The sequence below is a fragment of the Lepus europaeus genome, chromosome 18 (genome assembly GCF_033115175.1).
Source record: "Lepus europaeus isolate LE1 chromosome 18, mLepTim1.pri, whole genome shotgun sequence".
In the NCBI taxonomy this organism is placed as follows: domain Eukaryota; kingdom Metazoa; phylum Chordata; class Mammalia; order Lagomorpha; family Leporidae; genus Lepus; species Lepus europaeus.
Genome location: NC_084844.1, coordinates 65192485 through 65200052, shown reverse-complemented (window position 1 = coordinate 65200052; position 7568 = coordinate 65192485). Strand labels below are relative to the sequence as shown.

Sequence of the window (7568 nt, the reverse complement as noted above, 5' to 3'; positions counted from 1 at the left end):
ATGAAGTCACCTCCGAGGTCGCACAGCTCTATGGTGCAGGAACTGCCCGCCCTCGCCCCGCGGCAGGGGCGCCCAGGGCCCCCAGGAGACCCGTGCAGCGGGCACAGCGAGGCGGGCCCAGTCCCCGGCCCCCACCCGCGGATCCTCGACAGCAGCGCCTGCCAGGCCAGCTGCCCTGGAGGGCGGGGGGCGGGGAGCGAGGGCGGGGCCAAGGCCAGCGTCCCATGGGACAGGGCTCTGGGGCTGCGAGGCTGCTGCCAGGTACATTCTGGGGACCCTGGGCTGGGGGAGGGGGCGGGCCGGGCCCCCAGTGGGCCACCCACCCTCACTGCAGGGGCTGCATCTTCCCTGCAGGTCTGGTTCCTTCGAAAGCCAGCCTCTGGAGGGGGAGGGGAGGAGCACTGATTTCATTGGTCCCTGGGTACCCCCTCCATCCCACCCCCACCTCCCAGGTACACCTGGCTCTGGGCTTTGTCACCCCCCTCCTCAGCTCACTGGCCTCCCACTCCCACAGCGCCTGCCTGTTCCCCCGCCCACTCACCCAACACTCCCTGTTATCCCAGACCCAGGAGCTCCTGGACACCCAAACCCATGGCTCCCAGTGAGCCCCCAGCCTCTCAGCAGCCCCTCCCCCCACCGCCGCCATCCCTCCCCATCCTGGCCTATCATTTTGAGGAGCACCTCCGTCCCCCCAAGATGACCTGGGGAACCCACCTTGGTCAAGGGGGCTGGCCCTGAGCTCTGGTCCCCCTCCTGCGCCAGGAGCAGGCCCCTGGCCCTGCCTGCCATGCACAGCAACTACAGCGTCCACTTTGTCAAGGGCGCCACTTCTTGGATCCTGAGCTAGGGCGCCAAAGAGGTAAAGGGGACCGAGGGAGGGCAGCGAGCAGCTGGCAGACATAGACCCGAGGCCCCTGGAGAAAGCCTGGGGCAGCCCCATGGGGGCTTCTGCAGAGTGGGGTCCTGACCACAGCATAGGAAGAGTCCCCCTCCCCATCTACAGGCCTGAAGCCCCCTCCAGGGTGGGGAGCAGCCTGGCGGCAGAGGGCGCTCCCTCCCACTGTGCCTGAGTCAGGCTGGGGGGGTCGGCCCCCATGCTAGCTGCAGGTGCACTACAGTGGGGGAGGGACCCTCACCTCACCTCACAGCCAATTCAATTAGGGCTGGCGTGGGTCCCCAGCCACAGGGGCCCACACCTTCCTGCCAGCCTGCCTCTCCCCAGTCTCTGCTGTCCCCTCTCTGTGCCGCCACCCATGGCATGGTTCCCTGTTCCCCTACTCTGAGTGAGGACCCTCAGGGGCCCAAGGAACTGGGGCGGCAGGGACACCCACCTTCCGCCAACGATGCAGGAGCCTTGGGCCTGGTCCTCCTCTCTCTGGTCCCTGCACCCCCCATGGGCGAGCAGCCCAGCCCTCACCTCCGCTGTCTCTCTAACTTCCCAGAATGCTCCTGTGGAAGACCCCTCTGGTTGGTACCACTGCTCCCCAGGGGACCCAGGCCCAGTTAAAGCCACTTCCTTCCTTCCAAGATGCTGTCACCAGCGACGCCAGGACCCAGCGGCCTCCCGAGCCCCTGGGCCCTGTCGGCCACCCCCCAGCCACACTGGTGGCTGGCCTGCCAAAGCCCCCAGAGCGGTGGCAGCGGTAGCCGGCACCAGGGCCCCCAGTCCCCCATTCTGCAGCAGTGGTGGCAGCCTCAGCCTCTACCTCCCAGCCCCTCGTACCCACAAAACTGCCCAGTTCACAGGGTCCAGAAAGGGCCACCTGCAACCACCGCTGCCCCCGTGGGACCAGCCACCACCCCACAGTGGCCCCCCACAACCACTGCAGCCCCTGCCATGGCCAGCAGCGGCCAAGCCCTCCCCTCGGCAGCCGGGGTCCTCCTATAGCCCAGCGAGCCCACAGATGCCCAGCCGCTGCCGGCCCCAGCAGCCTGCGGCTCCTTCACCTATAGCTCTGGTGCTCACCCAGGCTCCCCCAGCTTCTGCCCAGCGCTGCAGCCGCCGCACTCACTGCCTAGGCCTCTTGCTCCCTGGCTGGCGCTCTCCGGTCCCCTGTCCAGGAGGGATGTGCATCCCTGCCGCCCTGGGACTGGGGGCTGCCTCTGCTTCACCTGTTGGGGTCCAGGGCTGCCTGGTGCTGCTGCCCCAAGCTGGGTGATGAAGTCCTCCCTCCTGCCCTCGGCCGCTGCTGACCTGGCAGCCGTGGAGAATGTGGGGTGGGGGCCAGGCCAGGCATGCAGCTGCAGAAGTGGTTTCCGGACTGGGTACTGAGCGCCTGCCCCAGGGCCAGGCTCTGCTCTGGGGGCGCAGTGGGGAGTGGGGCAGACAGGGCACAGGTGCAGGTAAGAAGGGGCTCAGTGAAAGGAGCCCAGTGGGGGAGGCAGAGGGGCGGGGGAGGGCCGCAGACCCCATCATGGGGATGCAGGCACAAGGCTCCCAGGAGTTTGTCCCCGGGACGGCTCAGAGGCATGGGCCACAGGTGGGCCCTGTGGTGGCCATGGTGGGGACACACAGCAGGGTCCAGGCCCAGTCTGAATGTGGAGCAAAGCTGAATGGGGACTTGGTCATTGGATCCTTGGGGCCAGGGTGCCCAATTCACAGCCAGGGCAACAAAGCACTCCCCCCCCCCCCCCCAGCTATCACGCTAGGTTCCACCCTGGCTGCCACTTCAGCTGACCGCCACCTCAGCTGACCTTGTCCTAAGTCCTCTGCCTGCCTGCCTGGACCTGCCCCCAGTCCCAGCTGCTTTTCTGCCCTCCTATCCCCCCAACCCGGGTCTCTGGATGTGGGTGTTCACCACCTCCAAGTCCTCTCTCTGGTTCCTCAAGCCCTGGTCAAAGAAGTGGCGCTTGGTGGTGGGGGTGGGGCTGCCTCGGTGTGCTTGTTAATGGCTCCCCGGGAACCTCAGGGTGGAACCTGGGTCCTCCGTGGCCATTAGACACCGGCATCGCCTGAGGGCATGGCCGGCTCCCAGAGGAGGGGACTGAGCCACTCAGGGGTGTCGCTGTCACTGGGGGGTGCAGAGAAAGGTGGTGAGGCCAGGACTGGAATGTGGGGAGGGGACAGGGACTTGGGGCCATGGAGGGGGAGAGAGGAGAGAGCCCAGCAGAGCTTTCCTGGGCGAGGGAGGGCCAGGACCACTTCCCAGACTCAGCCTGCCAGCTCCAGGGGTGGGTCCTCCTGTGGGGCCCCAAGGGACGCACGCATGGCCTTGGAGATGGAAGCTGCCAGTGGCCGCAGCTCCCTCTGTGGCCTGCGCTGCCTATGGGAGCGAGCGAGGCAGGGATGCTGGTGCTGGTGGGCGGGTGTGCAGGGGGGCGGTGCCCAGCCAGCCCGCTGACTCGGTTTCTCCACCCCAGACATCCTCACGGAAGATGACATCTACTGCAGCTGCTTGGCCAAGACGCTGTGCCACGTGCCCGTGGGCTTCTACGCGCCCTTCGGCTGCCGCCTGCACATGATGCTGGACAAGATCACCAGTGAGGCTCTGGGTGGGGGGTGGGGGGATGAGAGGTGGAGCCCCGGCCCCTCCCTGGTGCACACCCCCTGCCCAGGTCCTCCCTGGTCTCACCCCTCCTCACCCTCCTGCTAAGTCCACTCCAAAGAATCTTTCAAAAGACCACAACTGGTCTTGCCCCTCCCCTGCTCCCTGTGCTGGCCCCTGCACCCTGACACAAGACAGAGGACACGCCCACCAAAGACAGGGGCCCAAGCCTGGCCAGGCCCCGCAGGCAGCGGCTTTGACCTGGTTCAAGTTGCATGGGGCTCAGTGCTCAGCCTGTGCCCTGGCCACAACGGAGTTGGGCGTGACCCCTCCCTTGGGTCCCCAGCCCTGGTGCAGGCCGTCACCTTGGTGAGCCGCTCACTCTCGGGCCTGGGTTCTGGCCCTGTGCTGTCAGAGGAACCAGCTAGGGCCCTGGGAGGAGACAGGTCTTGGGGCCAAGCCTGGGGACGCACCCTGCACCCATTCCCTGCCCTGGGGCGGCTCCGGACCCGCACTGCAGGCCTCCTCCAGCTCCTGCGTGGAGCCCAGGGAACCCGGCCCTGCTGAGGCGCTGTCCATCCTGGTCCTGCACACACTGGCGTCCCAGACTAGGCAGAGCAGCCGGCCCCTGGCTCAGCCTGGCACCCGGGAGGGCTCCCTGGAGGAGGAGCGGCAAGCCAGGCTGGGTCTCTGCGGCCTTGCATTTCGCATCCTCAGCATCTCTCCTTCATGCCCCAGAGCCCCTCCGGACTTCAGACCCACCTCTAGCCCCTTGCCCGGCTCTGGCTCTTACCCCCCACACCTGGACACCACTTCCCGCCCACCCCGGGCGCCTTCTGGTTAAAAACCAGCCCCAGGCTCCTCCAGGCAGCACCCTATGCACCTGAGCCCTGCTAATTTTTAGGGCAACCTGTGGCTCACCGGAAGTCCAGGCCCGCTGCTCACGGCCCCCCACCCCCACCCCGTCTCGGCAGAGCGCCCCGCCCCCTCAGGCACCGCCCCCTCCCCCCGCATTGCTGATGCAGCAGGAGGGGGCACAGCGGGAGGCCAAGGAGCTGTAGCACATGCGGTGGTGGCCCCTGGCCATGGGCGGCCAGGGCTTCCCGCGGCTGCTGTGGTACCTGGTGTTCCTGCAGCCCGCGATCACTGAGCTGCACCTGAGGCGCAAGAACGTGCAGTTCCTCTTCATCCGCTTCAGCGCCTGGCAGTACGCGGGCATCGACAAGCTCTGGGCCGGCCTGGGGACCACGCTGTGCGAGGGCATCCACCGCCACTACCGCGCGGTGCCCTTCAGCGTGTACTGGGTGCTGGGCAACAAGCCGGCCAGCGCCGGGCCTCTGCGAGCGCGAGTGGCACTGCTGGCACTGCTGGTCGCGCTCAGCCTGGGCATGGGGCTGCTCTACCTGTCGCTGGGCGGCCACGGCGCCGCGGCCGGCAGCATGCTCAAGGTGTTCTGCGGCGCAGCCACCACGCTGTCTGGCTCGGGGCTGCTCATGGCCGTGTACCCGGTGGGCAAGCACCTGTTCGTGAGCCAGCGCAAGAATATCGAGCGAGAAGTTCGGCAGCCAGCTGGGCTTCATGTGCCAGGTGAAGGAGGAGGTGGAGCTGCTCACCGACTTCCTGTGCTTCCTGGAGACCTACCAGCGGCACCGGCTGTGCTTGGTGCTCAGAGTCACCGGGCTGGACACCTGCTACCTGGAGCGTGTGGTGGGCGTGCTCAACGCCATCAGCAGGCTGCTGTCCGACAGCCACGCGCCCTTCATCTTCATCCTGGACCCCAGCATCCTGGCCGCGTGCCTCGAGAGCGCGGAACAGTGATTTTTTTTCTATTTACTATTTACTGAATTCTAAGGTACAGGGTTAAGCTTGGGATTAAAACATAAACTGAAAGCATATCATGGTAAAATTTAAAAGAAAAATAAGAAAGGAAGGAGGGAAAGAGGTTGGAAGCATGGGTAGGAGAGAGATTAGGGTGGGATGTATCACTATGCTCCTAAACCTATATATATGAAAATCATGAAATTTGTTCACCCTATTTAAATAAAATACTTTAAAATTAAAAATGAAAAGAAATAAACAGATCAATTGGATTTTCAATAACCTCAAAAGGAATACAGTGTTTAGCACTAAACTTAACCAAGGAAATAAAATATTTAAACACTGAAACTATAAAGAATTACTGACAGGAATTAATGATCACACAAATAAATGGAAGTATTACCTGTGTTCATGGATTACAAAATGTGTATAAGAAATCAACATGTTCCTAAGTGATCTATAGTTTCAAATCTTTCTTTTTAACACCTCTATAGTTTGTTTTAGCAGAAAATATTAACAACTATACAGAAAACTCATATGGAAAGTCAAAAGATCCAAACACCCAAAATATAGTTGAAAATAAGTTCAAAATTAGAGGACTCAGATTTCTTTAATTCAATAGGAAGAGTAATCAAAATGTATAGTGTTAACAAAAACAGAGACACAGAACAAAGGCATGGCATGGAGAGGCTAGGGTGGGCATTTGGCCTCTCAGTTAAGATGCTCATTAAAGCTGCCCGCATTCCATATTACAGTGTTTTGAGTTCAATCCTCAGTTCTGGTTCGTGACTCTAGCTCCCTGTCAATGAAGAAGATGGGAGACAGTAGTGATTGGACAAGTGATTGTGGTCCCTACACCCACAATGGAAGCCAGGACTGTGTTTTTGGCTTTTGCCTCTGGTTCCACTTCCAGGCCAGACCTGGTCATGGCAGATATCTGGTCAGTGAACCAGAAGATAGGAGCTCACTCTCTCTTTCTGTCTCTAAAATAAAAAAAAACTTAATGATCAATATTTAATACAATAACGTAGGATAACAAAATATCAAGATTTGATAATGTCATCGATAAAATAAAATTGACTAAATTCAGTTCATGATTAATCCCTAAACAAAATTAGTTGAAGAGAATTTCCACCACAGGAAGGGCACCTATGGAGAATCTGCAGTAAACTCCTATGCGGTGTGAACAAGGCAGATACTTTCATCATTGTAATTGAGAGTGTAGTGGAAGATTCTGCTAAAGAAATCACCTAAAGGAGAAAAATCTCCAGATTGTAAACAAAAGAGCAATGCAAACAAAGTCATGTTTATGACTTGTAATGCCTAAGACATAATCTTGTAAGTAAAAGACTTCCAAAGAATTCATTAAGAACTCAATGTAAAATTCAGTAATTTTGCAGAATATAAAATAAAGTTATAAGTATCAATTATATTTCTGTATAGCAGCAATGGACATGATGAAAATAAATTAACATTCAAGGTAGAATCAAAGTGAAAATACCACTAAGAAATTTAAGAGAAAAATCTTGGATTTTGTATCAAAAAATACAAAAGATAAGATCAAGCACATGATTTTAAAAATGAAGCAGTGATTTCCGTAAGACATTTTGATATTTCAAAAAGGATATGATTAATAACAGTCATTGTGGAAATGCTAATGAAAACCTCAGGAAAATAACACTTCACACTCAGTGAAATGACCGATTCAACCATAGATAAACACTGACAGAGTCATGGAGATCATAGGATCCTCATACACTTCCAGTAAACTACTGCAGCCACTGTGAGAGGTGATTTAGCAGTTTCTCGGCAAGTTCTATGTGGGACTGTTTATTGCCTCCGCAATTATCCCACAAGGGGACACAAAAAGGTTCATGAAAAATTAGATTAGCAGATCATGTGAATTTTCCATAAACTTTTAAATGTCTCCTCACATATCAAAGCATAGGGTTGCAGACCTTGAAGATAAAAAAATTTTGTTAACTAATATCCAATATTCATGAAATATTATCCTATATTAAAATATAAATTAAAAATAGCGGAATCTAGGCTTGTATCTACACGATTGGGAAGGTTATCCTATAACAGAAACAATATTTAAAATCCTCATAAATGTGACTAGCTAAAATATGTACTTTTAAAATTCAAAGACAAATGACAGTCTGTCGACCAAGTACCAAATTACAGTGTCCTCCTGTCCCCCCCACAACTTGGACAGAATCCCTGAGCCACATAAAACTGTTTAGTCTTTAACTTACCTAGTCC

General features: G+C 57.1%; 1 pseudogene; it reads left to right on the top strand.

The window, feature by feature from the left end:
* On the top strand, positions 1 to 5303 carry LOC133746911 (uncharacterized; annotated as a pseudogene).
* The last annotated feature ends 2265 nt before the right edge of the window (positions 5304 to 7568 follow it).